We start from the raw sequence: 15,176 nt of genomic DNA, 5'->3' as shown, positions 1-15,176 counted from the left end.
AAGTCTAAGCTACTTAACATTCCTTTCAAAGGGCAGACCTTATTCGGGCCCGGCTTGAAGGAAATTATTGCTGACATTACGGGAGGTAAGGGCCACGCCCTTCCTCAGGACAGGGCCAAACCAAAGGCTAAACAGTCTAATTTTCGTGCCTTTCCTAACTTCAAGGCAGGATCAGCATCAACTTCCTCCGCTCCAAAACAGGAAGGAACTACTGCTCGTTACAGACAGGGTTGGAAAGGCAACCAGTCATGGAACAAGGGCAAGCAGGCCAGAAAGCCTACTTCCGCCCCTAAGACAGCATGAAGACAGGGCCCCCTATCCGGAGACGGATTTAGTGGGGGGCAGACTTTCTCTCTTCGCCCAGGCTTGGGCAAGAGATGTGCAGGATCCCTGGACGTTGAAGATTATATCTCAGGGATACCTTCTGGATTTCAAAACCTCTCCTCCACAAGGGAGGTTTCATCTTTCGAGGTTATCAACAAACCTAGTAAAGAGAGAGGCATTTCTACAATGTGTACAAGACCTCTTAATCATGGGAGTGATCCACTCAGTTCCGCGATCGGAACAGGGACAAGGATTTTACTCAAATCTATTTGTGGTTCCCAAAAAAGAGGGAACCTTCAGACCAATCTTGGACTTAAAGATCTTAAACAAATTCCTAAGGGTACCATCGTTCAAGATGGAAACCATTCGAACCATCCTACCCATGATCCAAGAGGGTCAATATATGACCACAGTGGACTTAAAGGATGCTTACCTTCACATACCGATTCACAAAGATCATTATCGATACCTAAGGTTTGCCTTTCTAGACAGGCATTACCAGTTTGTGGCTCTTCCCTTCGGGTTAGCCACGGCCCCGAGAATTTTTACGAAGGTTCTGGGCTCACTTCTGGCGGTACTAAGACCACGAGGCATAGCGGTGGCTCCGTACCTAGACAACATTCTGATACAAGCGTCAAGTTTTCAGAATGCAAAGTCTCATACAGAGATAGTTCTTGCATTTCTGAGGTCGCATGGGTGGAAAGTGAACGTGGAAAAGAGTTCTCTGTTACCACTCACAAGGGTTCCTTTTCTAGGGACTCTTATAGATTCTGTAGAGATGAAGATTTACCTGACGGAGTCCAGGTTATCAAAGATTCTCAATGCTTGCCGTGTCCTTCATTCCATTCCAAGCCCATCAGTAGCACAGTGCATGGAGGTAATTGGCTTAATGGTCGCGGCAATGGACATAGTGCCATTTGCGCGCCTGCATCTCAGACCGCTGCAACTATGCATGCTCAGTCAATGGAACGGGGATTACTCAGATCTGTCCCCTTTGCTAAATCTGGACCAGAAGACCAGAGATTCTCTTCTCTGGTGGTTGTCACCGGTTCATCTGTCCAAAGGAATGACCTTTCGCAGATCAGATTGGACGATTGTAACAACGGATGCCAGCCTTCTAGGCTGGGGAGCAGTCTGGAATTCCCTGAAGGCTCAGGGTTCGTGGATTCAGGAGGAGAAACTCCTTCCAATAAACATTCTAGAATTAAGAGCAATATTCAATGCTCTTCTAGCTTGGCCTCAGTTAGCAAGACTGAGGTTCATCAGATTTCAGTCGGACAATATCACGACTGTGGCTTACATCAATCATCAAGGGGGAACCAGGAGTTCCCTAGCGATGTTGGAAGTCTCGAAGATAATTCGCTGGGCAGAGTCTCACTCTTGCCACCTGTCAGCGATTTACATCCCAGGCGTAGAGAACTGGGAGGCGGATTTCCTAAGTCGCCAGACTTTTCATCCGGGAGAGTGGGAACTTCACCCGGAGGTATTTGCTCAACTGATTCGTCGTTGGGGAAACCGGATCTGGATCTCATGGCATCTCGCCAGAACGCAAAGCTTCCTTGTTACGGATCCAGGTCCAGGGACCCGGGAGCGGTGCTGGTAGATGCATTAGCAGCCCCTTGGGTTTTCAACATAGCTTATGTGTTTCCACCATTTCCGTTGCTACCTCGACTGATTGCCAGGATCAAGCAGGAGACGGCATCGGTAATTCTGATAGCGCCTGCGTGGCCACGCAGGACCTGGTATGCAGACCTAGTGGACATGTCGTCCTGTCCACCATGGTCTCTTCCTCTGAGGCAGGACCTTCTAATTCAGGGTCCTTTCAACCATCCAAACCTAATTTCTCTGAGGCTGACTGCCTGGAAATTGAACGCTTGATTCTATCTAAGCGGGGGTTTTCGGATACGGTTATTGATACATTAATACAGGCTCGGAAACCTGTGACCAGAAAAATTTACCATAAGATATGGCGTAAATATTTATATTGGTGCGAATCCAAGAGTTACTCATGGAGTAAGGTTAGGATTCCTAGGATATTGGCTTTTCTACAAGAGGATTTAGAAAAAGGTTTGTCCGCTAGTTCGCTAAAGGGACAGATTTCAGCTCTGTCTATTCTTTTACACAAACGTCTGGCAGAGAATCCAGACGTCCAGGCCTTTTGTCAGGCTTTGGCTAGAATTAAAACTGTGTTTAAATCTGTTGCTCCTCCGTGGAGCTTAAACTTGGTTCTTAAAGTTCTTCAGGGTGTTCCGTTTGAACCCCTTCATTCCATTGATATTAAGCTTTTATCTTGGAAAGTTTTGTTTTTGATGGCTATTTCCTCGGCTCGAAGAGTCTCTGAGTTATCTGCCTTACATTGTGATTCTCCTTATCTGATCTTTCATTCAGACAAGGTAGTACTGCGTACTAAACCTGGGTTTTTACCTAAGGTTGTTTCTAACAGGAATATCAATCAAGAGATTGTTGTTCCATCATTATGTCCTAATCCTTCTTCAAAGAAGGAACGTCTTTTGCAAAATCTAGACGTGGTCCGTGCTCTGAAGTTCTACTTACAGGCAACTAAAGATTTTAGACAAACTTCTTCTCTGTTTGTCGTTTACTCTGGACAGAGGAGAGGTCAAAGGGCTTCGGCTACCTCTCTCTCTTTTTGGCTTCGTAGCATAATACGTTTAGCCTATGAGACTGCTGGACAGCAGCCTCCTGAAAGAATTACAGCTCATTCCACTAGAGCTGTGGCTTCCACCTGGGCCTTTAAGAATGAGGCCTCTGTTGAACAGATTTGCAAGGCTGCAACTTGGTCTTCACTTCATACTTTTTCCAAATTTTACAAATTTGACACTTTCGCTTCTTCGGAGGCTGGTTTTGGGAGAAAGGTTCTACAGGCAGTGGTTCCTTCTGTTTAATGTTCCTGCCTTGTCCCTCCCTTCATCCGTGTACTTAGCTTTGGTATGGGTATCCCATAAGTAATGGATGACCCGTGGACTGAACACACTTAACAAGAGAAAACATAATTTATGCTTACCTGATAAATTTATTTCTCTTGTAGTGTGTTCAGTCCACGGCCCGCCCTGTCTTTTTAAGGCAGGTTCTAAATTTTCAAATTATAACTCCAGTCACCACTGCACCTTATAGTTTCTCCTTTCTCGTCTTGTTTTGGTCGAATGACTGGATATGACATGTGAGGGGAGGAGCTATATAGCAGCTCTGCTTGGGTGATCCTCTTGCAACTTCCTGTTGGGAAGGAGAATATATCCCATAAGTAATGGATGACCCGTGGACTGAACACACTACAAGAGAAATAAATTTATCAGGTAAGCATAAATTATGTTTTTATTTTAAATGAGCCTAATGTCTCTCAGGATGATGCTGTTCAGGCAATGCCACAGCTTTCTCCTCAAACGTCCCAAGTCTCTATGGTGTCACATACAGTGCCCTGCAGTTCCTCTCAGCCTCCTGGCGGAGCTTATTTGCCTGCTGTAATTGCTGCCCAGGTATATTCTGCGGTATCTGTGGCATTATCTGCCTTTTCCTGTGCTAAGGGAAAAACGCAAAAGGAAAATTAGATTCAGATAGTAAGTTTTCTGCTCCACCTGCTGCTACCCAGGTTGCTCTCCCTCATAAGTCTCATGAGGAAGATAAGTCGGTAGCCTCTGAGGGTGAAATCTCAGATTTGGACAGTATAGTTCCTTCATCTGATGCAGAAGTTGTATCCTTCAGATTTAAGCTTCAACACCTTGTGTATTGTTAAAGGAGGTTTTGGCTACTTTGGACGACTGATACTCCTGTCGTCAACCCTAAAATGTCTACTAGGCTTATTGTTTACGAGTTTACCGCCACACTGCACAATGCACCCGATCCCATCTGATCTCAGAAGTTAAGCAGGGCCAGGCCTGTTCAGTACGTGGATGGGAGACCGCCTGGGAAAACCAGGTGCGGTAGACTTACTTCCACTGTGGAAATGTTTCCTGTTCCAGACCGTGCAACAGAGATTATTTTACAGGAATGGGAGAATTCAGGGATACCTTTTTCCCCGTCTCCTGTCTTTAAAGGACAAGTCAACACATTAGATTTGCATAATCAACAAATGCAAGATAACAAGACAATGCAATAGCACTTAGTCTGAACTTCAAATGAGTAGTAGATTTTTTTATAACAAATTTCAAAGTTATGTCTATTTCCACTCCCCTTGTACCATGTGATAGCAATCAGCCAATCACAAATGCATATACGTATAGTCTGTGAATTCTTGCACATGCTCAGTAGGATCTGGTGACTCAAAAATTGTAAATATAAAAGACTGTGCACATTTTTTTTAATGGAAGTAAATTGGAAAATTGTTTAAAATTACATGCTGTATCTGAATCATGAAAATTTAATTTAACCTGAGTGTCCCTTTAAAGATGTTTCCTGTCGCTGACTCCATTAAAGATTCTTGGCGCACGGTGCCTTAAGTAGAAGGGGCTATTTCTACTCTGGCTAAGAGAACTACGATCCCTGTAGAGGATAGCTGCTCTTTTAAGGATCCCATGGACAAAGTTGGAGGCTTATTTGAAGAAGATGTATGTTCATCAAGGTCTTCAATGGCAACCTGCAATTTGTATTGCCATTGTATCAAGTGCGGCGTCTTATTGGTGCAACACCTTGTCTGATTCAATTTTGGTAGAGATTCCTTTGGAGGAGATCCAAGACAGGATTAAGGCTCTGAAGCTAGCCGATTTCCTTTATTCGGATACTACCATACAAGTTATATTACATCTAAGTCCAAGCTTCTGGCGCTTCCTTACAAGGGTAAGACCTTGTTTGGACCAGGTCTGGCAGAAATTATTTCTGTCTTTACGGGTGGAAAAGGTTATTCCATCTTAATATAAGGAGAGTCCGTGGCTTCATTCCTTACTGTTGGGAAATACTGAACCTGGCAACCAGGAGGTGGCAAAGACACCCCAGCCAACGGCTTAAATACCTCTCCCTCTTCCCCCATCCCCCAGTCATTCTTTGCCTTTCGTCACAGGAGGATGGCAGAGAAGTGTCAGAAGATTTTGGAGTAGTTCCTTAGGAGGGGTATCTGCCCTTCGATATGGGATTGGAGTTTTAAGTAGTCTTGTCAGCCTCTCAGTGAGAGCATTGATGAAAGTTAGAGTCTGGAGATGCAGGGAGAGTCTTTCTGCGAACCCATCCAGACTGCCTGCTCACAGCTCATTAAGCAATCAGAGTTTCACTGCCTCGTTTCCTTCATTCAAGTCCATGTTAGGAGCGATGCTACAAGACTGTCACACTTGAGAGGCTGTGTTTCTGTTCCACAGCATGAATTCTGGTAAGATCGTTTCAATTTTTACATAGGTTGAAAATGCTAGAAGACAGGATGGCTGAAATCCTGGTCTGTGGATATGACTTCTTCTAAGTCTAGACTCCTTTCCCTTCCTTTTAAAGGAAATATTTTATTTGGTGCAGGCCTGGACTCCATTATCTCCACGGTTACAGAAGGCATGGGTGCCTTCCTACCGCAGGGTAAAAAGAATAAGTCTAAGGGACAAGGCTCTAATTTTCCTTCCTTTCTATCTGAGAAATCCCAACAACAACAGTCCTCCTCTAAGCCCGAGCAAGCCAAGAGTTCTTGGAAGCTGACTCAATCCTGGAATAAATCCAAGCAGAGCAAGAAGCATGCTAAGACCAAGTCGGCATGAAGGGGCGGCCCCCGATCCAGGACTGGATCCTGTAGGGGTCAGACTGTGGCGTTTTTCAGATACTTGGTTCAGGGACGTGCAGGATCCATGGGTCCTGGAGGTCATAGCTCAGGGATACAAGATAGGTTTCAAATCTCAACCACCCAAGGGCAGATTTCTCCTTTCAAGCCTGTCTTCAAAGCCAGAAAGGTGGGAAGCCTTTCTGGGGTGTGTGCAGGATCTGTCCTCCCCAGGGGTCATTGTCCCGGTTCCTATCGCAGAAAGAGGTTTTGGATACTATTCAAAGGAGGGAACTTTCTACTCTATTCTGGACCTAAAGTGCTTCTCTGATGGGCGGCCCCCTAAATTATATTTTTCTTTTGCCACCTTTTTATACCCTGATATTTCTCCTACTGTATGTTGTTCCCTCGACAGAATGACTGGGGGAAGTGGGAGAGGTATTTAAGCCTTTGGCTGGGGTGTCTTTGCCTCCTCCTGGTGGCCAGGTTCAGTATTTCCCAACAGTAAGGAATAATGCCGTGAACTCAACGTACACAGAACGAAATTAAATTATCTGGTAAGCATAATTTTATGTTTTTATACCTCAAGATAAGAAGAACAGACCTAAAGGACATCAAAGTAATTTCATTGCTTTTGTAATTTCAAAGGAAGGTCTTCCTCTTCCAAGCAGGAACAGTCCAAGTCTTCTTGGAAGCCCAATCGGTCTTGGAACTAGGAGAAGCAATCAAAGAAACCTGCAGCTGAGTCTAAGTCAGCATGAAGGGTTTTCCCCGATCCGGGATCGGATCATGTAGGGGGCAGACTTTCTCTGTTTTATCAAGCATGGATACGATACGTCCCAGATCCCTGGGCTGTGGGCATAGTATCTCAGGGTTACTAGATAGAATTCAAATCTTTCTCTTCCAAGGGCAGATTCCTCCTCTCAAGATTATCTGCAGTCCAGATAAAGAGAGAGGCTTTATTGAAATGTGTTCAGGACCTTTACTTACTGGGAGTGACAGTTCCAGTAAGGGAACAGGGCCTAGGATTCTTTTCAAATATGTTTGTGGTTCCCAAAAAAGAGGGAACTTTTCGACCTATTCTAAAGTGTCTAAGCAAATTTCTCAGAGTACCGTCCTTCAAGATGGAAACCATTCGTTCCATTCTTCCCTCGGTCCAAGAGGGTCAGTTCATGACCACCATAGACTTGAAGGATGCGTATCTTCTTGTTCCCATCGGGATCATCACGAGTTCCTGAGATTCGCCTTTCTAGACAAACTCGTTCAATTTGTGACAGGTCTCGTGGAATTGCAGTGGCACCCTATCTGGACGACTTATCGGTTCAGGCACCGTCTTTTCAACAAGCAAATTCTCATACAGAGATCTTATTGTCTTTCTACTTTCCTACGGATGGAAAGTGAATCTGGAAAAGTTCCGCGTTTCTCAGCTAGCTGTTTCCTCAGGCATCACTGAGGAAACAGCTAGCTAAGCTGAGAAACGCGTTGCAATTTTTTTTACAAAATACTTGCTTTTCTACACCTTGGGTCACACAAACACCCACAAGTTTTTATATCACCTGTTTTAATAAAATATTCTTTGGATTATATGGAAGCCTGAGCGTGAATCATCATTCCTAGCACTTGGTAACCTGTGCCTTGGGATCAGTTTTGCTGGGACACTGAGTTCCCAGCCTGCGTCAATTAGCACACTGGGTGCTGCACTATTTGTGAGTATAACCACAATACAAGATCTGTTTTATTTAACCATCATCACAGTATTACACTAGGAGGCTCCCTCTTTTTTGTGATTCTCCACTTATATATACAGGTGGCCCTCGTTTTACAACGGTTCAATTTACACCGTTTCAGAATAACAACCTTTTTTTCCAGTCATGTGACTGCTATTGAAAAGCATTGAGAAGCAGTGCATTTATTAAAACAGCCAGTAGGTGGAGCTGTCCGCTTGTGTTGCAGCAAAGCCAAGCAAGCTGAAATTAATCAGTTTAACCACACCTGAGCTATCGAGCAGATTACAAAGGAACAAGATCTTCTTGTCTATAAATCAGTCCAGATTGGAATGCATAGAAAGAACTGTTTGCAGAAAAATACAAGTGAAGTCTGTGTTGTGTGATTATTTTATTAGGTTTATAATACTGTTTAGCAAATGGTTTTATTCATTTAACTTAGTTTAATTATATATTCTGTGCTGTGTAATTATTTTATTAGGTTTATAATGCTGTTTAGCATGTAAAGTCTTCATTTCAAAGCTTTAAAAATAATGTATTAGATGTTACTTATGACAATTTTGAGAGGGGTCTGGAACCTATCTCCCTCACTTCCCATTGACTTACATTATAAACTGGGTTTCAATTTACAACAGTTTCGATTTACAACCATTCCTTCTGGAACCTAACCCCAGGGTAAACTGAGGGCTACCTGTATGTATATATATCTCTATCTCTATCTCTCTATATATCATGTCTGTGTATGTATATATATATATATCTATATAATGTCTGTGTATGTATATATATATATATATATCTATATGTGTGTGTGTATGTATATATATATATATATATATATATATATATATATGTGTGTGTGTATGTATATATATATATATATGTATGTGTGTGTGTCATATATATATGTGTGTGTGTGTGTGTCATATATATATATATATATATATATATATATACACACATATATACACATATATATATACACACACATATATATATATATATATATATGTGTGTGTGTGTGTGTGTGTGTGTGTGTGTGTGTCTCTCATATATATATATATATATATATATATATATATATATATACAGTCCAGATAGAGGACAGCACAATCTTACGCCAATTCAACTGCCAAGGTGCACTGCAAGCCAATTCGTATCCTCTCCAAGAACACAGGCACTCACTGGTCTTTATAAAAGGTAATCCTTTATTCAATCCATTAAAACGATAATAATACCATGACGTTTCGGCACAACATTGTGCCTTTATCAAATGTATCAAAATATTAAAAGCTTCATACCAAACTTACCCCAAATCACCACTTAAATACTACTGGAGTATAACACCTGCCGCCAGCTCACCGTGTGTAAAGTCGGCGTCTGACGTCATCAGGGAGCGCTAAACTATGCGCCCTGTGAGATCGTAGGGCTGTCGCTGCCATAGCGGCTGTGCAATAAACCAAATAGCTACATTTGCATATCGAGTGTGTCGCCGATTACATATATTGACGGAGATCCCCATACTTATTATAATGGGGCAAAGTACCGCAGATCCCCAAACTATTGGACAAAAAACAATATCTATATCGGTGCAACACTCCCAGCAAATAGTACTAAAAACAAAGTGCATAAGAGAACATAGTGCATAAAATTCAAACATGTGTTTTAGAAAAGAGCATCTATATAACATTGTATCCATATCATAATAAGTGAAAAGTATCAAGAAAGCATTTAATGTCATAAAGACAATAAACTACCTCAATTTGCATATAAGGTGAAGTACTGGCTAACAGTCATGCCCACTAGTATTATGGTAGAAACATAGGAACAATATGTGAGAGATGATTATATGCCCATTTTTGAAACCCATATGCTACACCAGGACAAATCTGTGTACTCAGATTATGTTACCAGGCCAGAATTTATCTAGTAGAAGGGGCTAAAGTCCAGCGAAGTATTGAGGCCATATGGAGCGATGGTATTTAGCCTGTAGATCCACTTGGTTTCACATTGTAGTAACAGGTTCCCCCTGTCACCTCCCCTTGGAAGTGGGGGTATATGATCTATAAGCATTGTGCGTAAACTGGAAACCGCATGTTTATATTGGATGCAATGCCTAGCTACTGGTTGTTCTGATTCACCAGTGCGTAAGGCCTCCCGTATTGCACAACGGTGGTTTGCCATACGCTCGCGGAAGGTTGTTACTGTTTTGCCGATATATACCCTGGAACATGGGCAAATGATCATATCTACTACATATATGCTGGTGCAGGTAAGGCGATGCCTGATGTCGAATCTTCTGTTACTGTGAGGGTGCTGAAACGAGTTGCCCCTAAGCATACCATTGCAGGTTACACATCCAGAACAGGGAAAACAGCCCATCTTCGTGGGTTTAAGCCAAGTATCCTTTTTGTAATTCCTTATTGGATCTGACTTAACCAATATGTCCCTTAGGTTATTTGCTCTTCGGTATGCTATTCTGGGGCAGCCACCCTCCCAAATGGTAGTGTGGGATCACTGCCTACCACTGGCCAATGCCTCCGGACCGCCTCAGCGAGGTGTCTCGAATCTGATGTGTATGTAGTGACCATGTTGTTCCGGTCAGGGTCTGATTTGGTTGTCCCTTGTCTATTTTCCAGATTAGTGGGATCCATAAGATCATTACGTGCCTTCTTGACCATCTCTCTGGTGTAGCCTCTCTCCACTAGTTTCATGTCCATCTCTTCTAGTTGTTGGTGTAGCATAGGTATCTCACTGTTGTTCCTGATGACACGAGTGAGTTGGGAGGTGACAATCCCTTTCTTTTGGTGCAGAGGGTGAAAACTCCTCGCATCCAACAAGGAATTGCGGTCAGTTGGTTTGGTATAAAGGAAAGTACCGAAACAAGTGATACCCTCTGCATCAACTTTGAAAATGTTAAGATCCAAAAAATGTACAGATACTGTACTGTAATCCAACTTAAACCTGATTGGACAAGCCATGGTATTCAAATGTGACACCCACTCAAGCAATGCTGGCTCACCACCTCTCCACACCAAGAACACATCGTCGATGTAGCGTGTGTAGTACATGATGTTGCCGTTATGTGGCCGCATCAAAGTGCGTTCATACCACGCCATGTAGAGATTTGCATAAGTGGGTGCCACATTCGAACCCATGGCTGTACCTGCGATTTGCAAAAAATACTTATTTTCAAATTTAAAATAGTTCTTCTCAAGACAGTGTGTTAACATTTCACAAAGGAACTCTATGGGTGGACCATTGTACAAATCGTTGCCCGTCACCATGGACCTGACAGCCTCCACACCCTCATGATGAGGTATCACAGTGTAAAGGCTGTCCACGTCCATGGTGACAAGCACATCATCAACACTTAAACCAACATATTCCTTAAGGACACGAATCATCTCTGGGGAATCCTTTAAGTAAGATTCAGTATGCTTCACAACCTGCTGGAGGTGCGAGTCAATGTATATGGCCAAACTGGACAGAATTGAGCCCCTGGCAGACACAATCGGTCTGCCAGGTGGATTTTGTAAGGTTTTGTGCACCTTTGGCAGTAAGTAGAGTACAGGAACCTTTGGATAATCCGTAATAAGAAATGTCTGCTCCTGTTCACTAAGTATACCTGCCTCAAAACCCTCCTGTAGAAATCTGTCAATGATCCTTTTATAGGTTAATGTGGGGTTACCAGATAATTTCTTGTACGTTTGGCTATCTTTTAGCTGTCTAAGTGCCTCTTTCCTGTATTCAGTATAGTCTAAAATGACAACAGATCCCCCCTTATCCGCAGGGCGGATAATGATGGATGTCATTTTTCAGGTCCGTAAGTGCTTGGGCCTCAGCTTTACTCAAGTTAGAATATGTCTTTTTTTGAGGTATTCGTTTGAGATCATGGCTAAGAGCCCGTGTATATCCTCTGATAGAATTATGTGTATTTGCAGGTTCAAAAGTAGATTTTTTCTTGAATGGAGTGGGGACATAGGTATCATTTCTAAAATGATCTCTCAATTTCACCTGTCTTTGTAGTTTATGTATATCCACCAGCATATCAAAAGAATCAGTTTTGGGAGTCGGTATGAATGATAGCCAGATTACGTCGCCGTCTATTCTGTGTAGTATCATCTTTGCCATGTAACCACTTGTATACACGTTTCTCTCTGTAATCAGTTTCAACACTGTTAAGTTTCTTATTTTTGAATGCAATAAGGTCACTACGGTATTTATTAACTATACCTTCCACAAACTATACCTTTCACAAACTGTTAAATTTAAGGAGGAAGCAAATAGATTATCATCTACATGCAGTCTTTTTATCAGGGTATCATAGGAAGAAATATATCCCTAGGGGATTTAGGGTGAAAAATATACCCACCCTAGGCCGTAATAATGTTGAATTTTGTAGGAGGTGGTGCTCTGTGTTAAACAAGTGCTCCTATGACCTTATGTTGTTGGTGATAGAGGAGGTCACTAGGTTAGAGAATAAAATTAAAGCTGAAACTGACATCATTAAACAAAACAGTATGCACATCCTGCTGGAGGATAAGAGTCAGGATTGGGTTACCAAACTGGAAGGTATAGTTAATAAATACCGTAGTGACCTTATTGCATTCAAAAATAAGAAACTTAACAGTGTTGAAACTGATTACAGAGAGAAACGTGTATACAAGTGGTTACATGGCAAAGATGATACTACACAGAATAGACGGCGACGTAATCTGCGGCCTAGAAACACACTAAGTATAGTCGATAGCAGTGGAGGGGATTCCTCAGGCCCGGAGGGTATCACCTCCAGCCAGAGTAACACTGATAATAGCGAACACTCCAATTCTTCTTTTCTCTTGTTAAGTGTGTTCAGTCCACGGGTCATCCATTACTTATGGGATATATTCTCCTTCCCAACAGGAAGTTGCAAGAGGATCACCCAAGCAGAGCTGCTATATAGCTCCTCCCCTCACATGTCATATCCAGTCATTCTCTTGCAACCCTCAACAAAGAAGGAGGTCGCGAGAGGAGCTGGAGTTTTTACTTAACTATTCTTCAATCAAAAGTTTGTTATTTTAAATGGCACCGGAGTGTGCTGTTTTTCTATCTCAGGCAGTATTTGGAAGAAGAAACTGCCTGCGTTTTTTTTCTATGATCTTAGCAGGCGTAACTAAGATCCACTGGCTGTTCTCGACATTCTGAGGAGTGGGGTAACTTTAGAAACTGGGAATAGCATGTGGGGTCCTCCGCAAATGAGGTATGTGCAGTACTTTATTTTCTGGGAATGGAATTGACTAAGAAAATACTGCTGTTACCGTATGATGTAAGTACAGCCTTAAATGCAGTAGTGGCAACTGGTATCAGGCTGATAAATGTATGCGCAGTCGAGTTATATTCTAGGGACTAGAATTTGACGGAGAAAATACTGTTAACACTGAAATAATACTTAAGCCTTCTCTGCAGTGGTAGCGACTGGTAGCAGGCTTAGTGATAGCTTTGCATGACATTGAAAAATGTTGTTTTTTAATAAAACGTTTACTCGCATGTTATTCGTTTTTGTGAGGTACTTTGGTGATAAATCGCTTGGGCATGATTTTTTTCCACATGGCTAACATATTTTTCTGCATGGAAACCGTTATATCAGGGCTCCCACTGTTGTGATTGGAGTGGGAGGGCCCTTGTTTTAGCGCCTTGTTGCGCAGTTAAAATTCTTGCACAGTCTTCCTGTTTCTTCCTCCTTGATCCAGGACGTCTCTAGAGAGCTCAGGGGTCTGCAAATATCATTTGTGAGGGAGGTAATCAGTCACAGCAGATCTGTGACAGTGTGCTGACTGTGATTAAAAGCGTTAAATCTTAATTGATATCTGTTTTATCCGTTTTGGGTATTGAGGGGTTAATCATCCTTTTGCTAATGGGTGCAATCCTCTGCTAATAATACGCTTCTTGTTAAGAATTGTTTAATTATATCTGTATTTTTGAAGCGCTGCAGTGTTTTTTATATTGCTTGTAAACTTATTGAAAGTGATTTCCAAGCTTGTTAGTTTCATTGCTAAGTCTGTTTAAACATGTCTGATTCAGAGGAAACTGTTTGTTCATCATGTTCAAAAGCCAATGTGGAGCCCAATAGAACGATGTGTACCAATTGTATTGATATTGCTTTGAATAAACGTCAATCTGTACCGATAAAGAAGCTATCACCAGACAACGAGGGGGAAGTTATGCCGCCTAACTCTCCTCACGTGTCAGTACCTGCGTCTCCCGCTCGGGAGATGCGTAGGATTGAGACACCTAGTACATCTAGGCCCTTACAAATCACTTTACATGATATGGCTAATGTTATGAAAGAAGTATTATATAATATGCCCGAATTAAGGGGCAAACGCGATAGCTCTTTGTTCCCTATAGACGCCACCTGTGGTATACCTTTAACTATAACCCCTCCTATTTGGTCTCCACCCTATATAAGGACTACCTGTAACACTCATTTACTGCCTGATTATTGAAGTCTTAGCTACTCTGGTGTAGCTTTCCTTATCTCAGGTCTCCTATTGCTTGTATCCTGTGCAAGGTGGTTTACTTTGTTTACTCTAGCTGCGTCTTGAATCTCTTATGCTCAAATCGTTACTTTGTCATTACCGACTTTGGATCATTCAACGGCCGGATCTACTTTTTCACCGCTACCCGGAAGTAAGCCGCATTCACACACGCTGCCTCTCCAAACACGGATCTTCCAATGCGGTAACAGAAATATCACGGTCCTCAAGGTGGTAACGTATACGAACAATGCTAAAGCCTTTAAACTTCTTACCTGCTTGTTTTTGTTACCATACTGAATTATTGGACATCTCCTATTACCTGCAACATCCAATATGAACAAACATTGTATGTCTGTGGAATGTCTGAACTTGTAAATATTTTAGGCTGTGTGTGATTGCGTGAAGTAAGAAGAATCATTTGTTTCTACCAATTCAGATTCTGAGCTTGTCAGTATTTCTTTTTCATCTGTGGCCTCCGGTTATATATATATATCTTGAACATAAGATATATATTATATTAAATATTCCTTATATTTATTAACACTTAAGTCAGTAGTTAATATACAAATTCATCATATATTAAATGTCTCATATTGTTTAATCAGGCTACATAGAAGTTGTTTTCTGATTACTACAAAAAAGAGCAACAAGCTCTAATTTTAGAGCTAACCTTTATAACCAATGTGCAAATACTTGTTTACTTAAATACGAAGCTCAGAATACCACATAATAATCAGGCCCAAAAAACCGAATTTTGAATTAATTAAACATTATGGATCCTAATGAAATAAAAAAGGAGTTTAATAATGTTTACCTTAAACTTGATTATTTAGCAAGAGCTGTGACAGAAGTGCAGACTGAAAATGCTGCACTGAAAACTATAGTTAAAGATTTTGTTACACAAAAGCCTCATGACCCACCTGAACC

General features: G+C 41.9%; 1 protein-coding gene and 1 pseudogene across 1 annotated transcript in view; both read left to right on the top strand.

Annotated features, from left to right (window-relative positions):
- Positions 1-15,176, top strand: part of BARD1 (BRCA1 associated RING domain 1) — a 366,475-nt gene that overhangs the window by 58,824 nt on the left and 292,475 nt on the right. The window lies entirely within an intron of this gene.
- Positions 4,150-4,266, top strand: LOC128646191 (uncharacterized; annotated as a pseudogene).

Source organism: Bombina bombina, chromosome 1, assembly GCF_027579735.1.
Source record: "Bombina bombina isolate aBomBom1 chromosome 1, aBomBom1.pri, whole genome shotgun sequence".
In the NCBI taxonomy this organism is placed as follows: Eukaryota; Metazoa; Chordata; class Amphibia; order Anura; family Bombinatoridae; genus Bombina; species Bombina bombina.
Note: the sequence above shows the minus strand (reverse complement) of the source record. Positions and strands in the feature narration are given on the sequence as shown.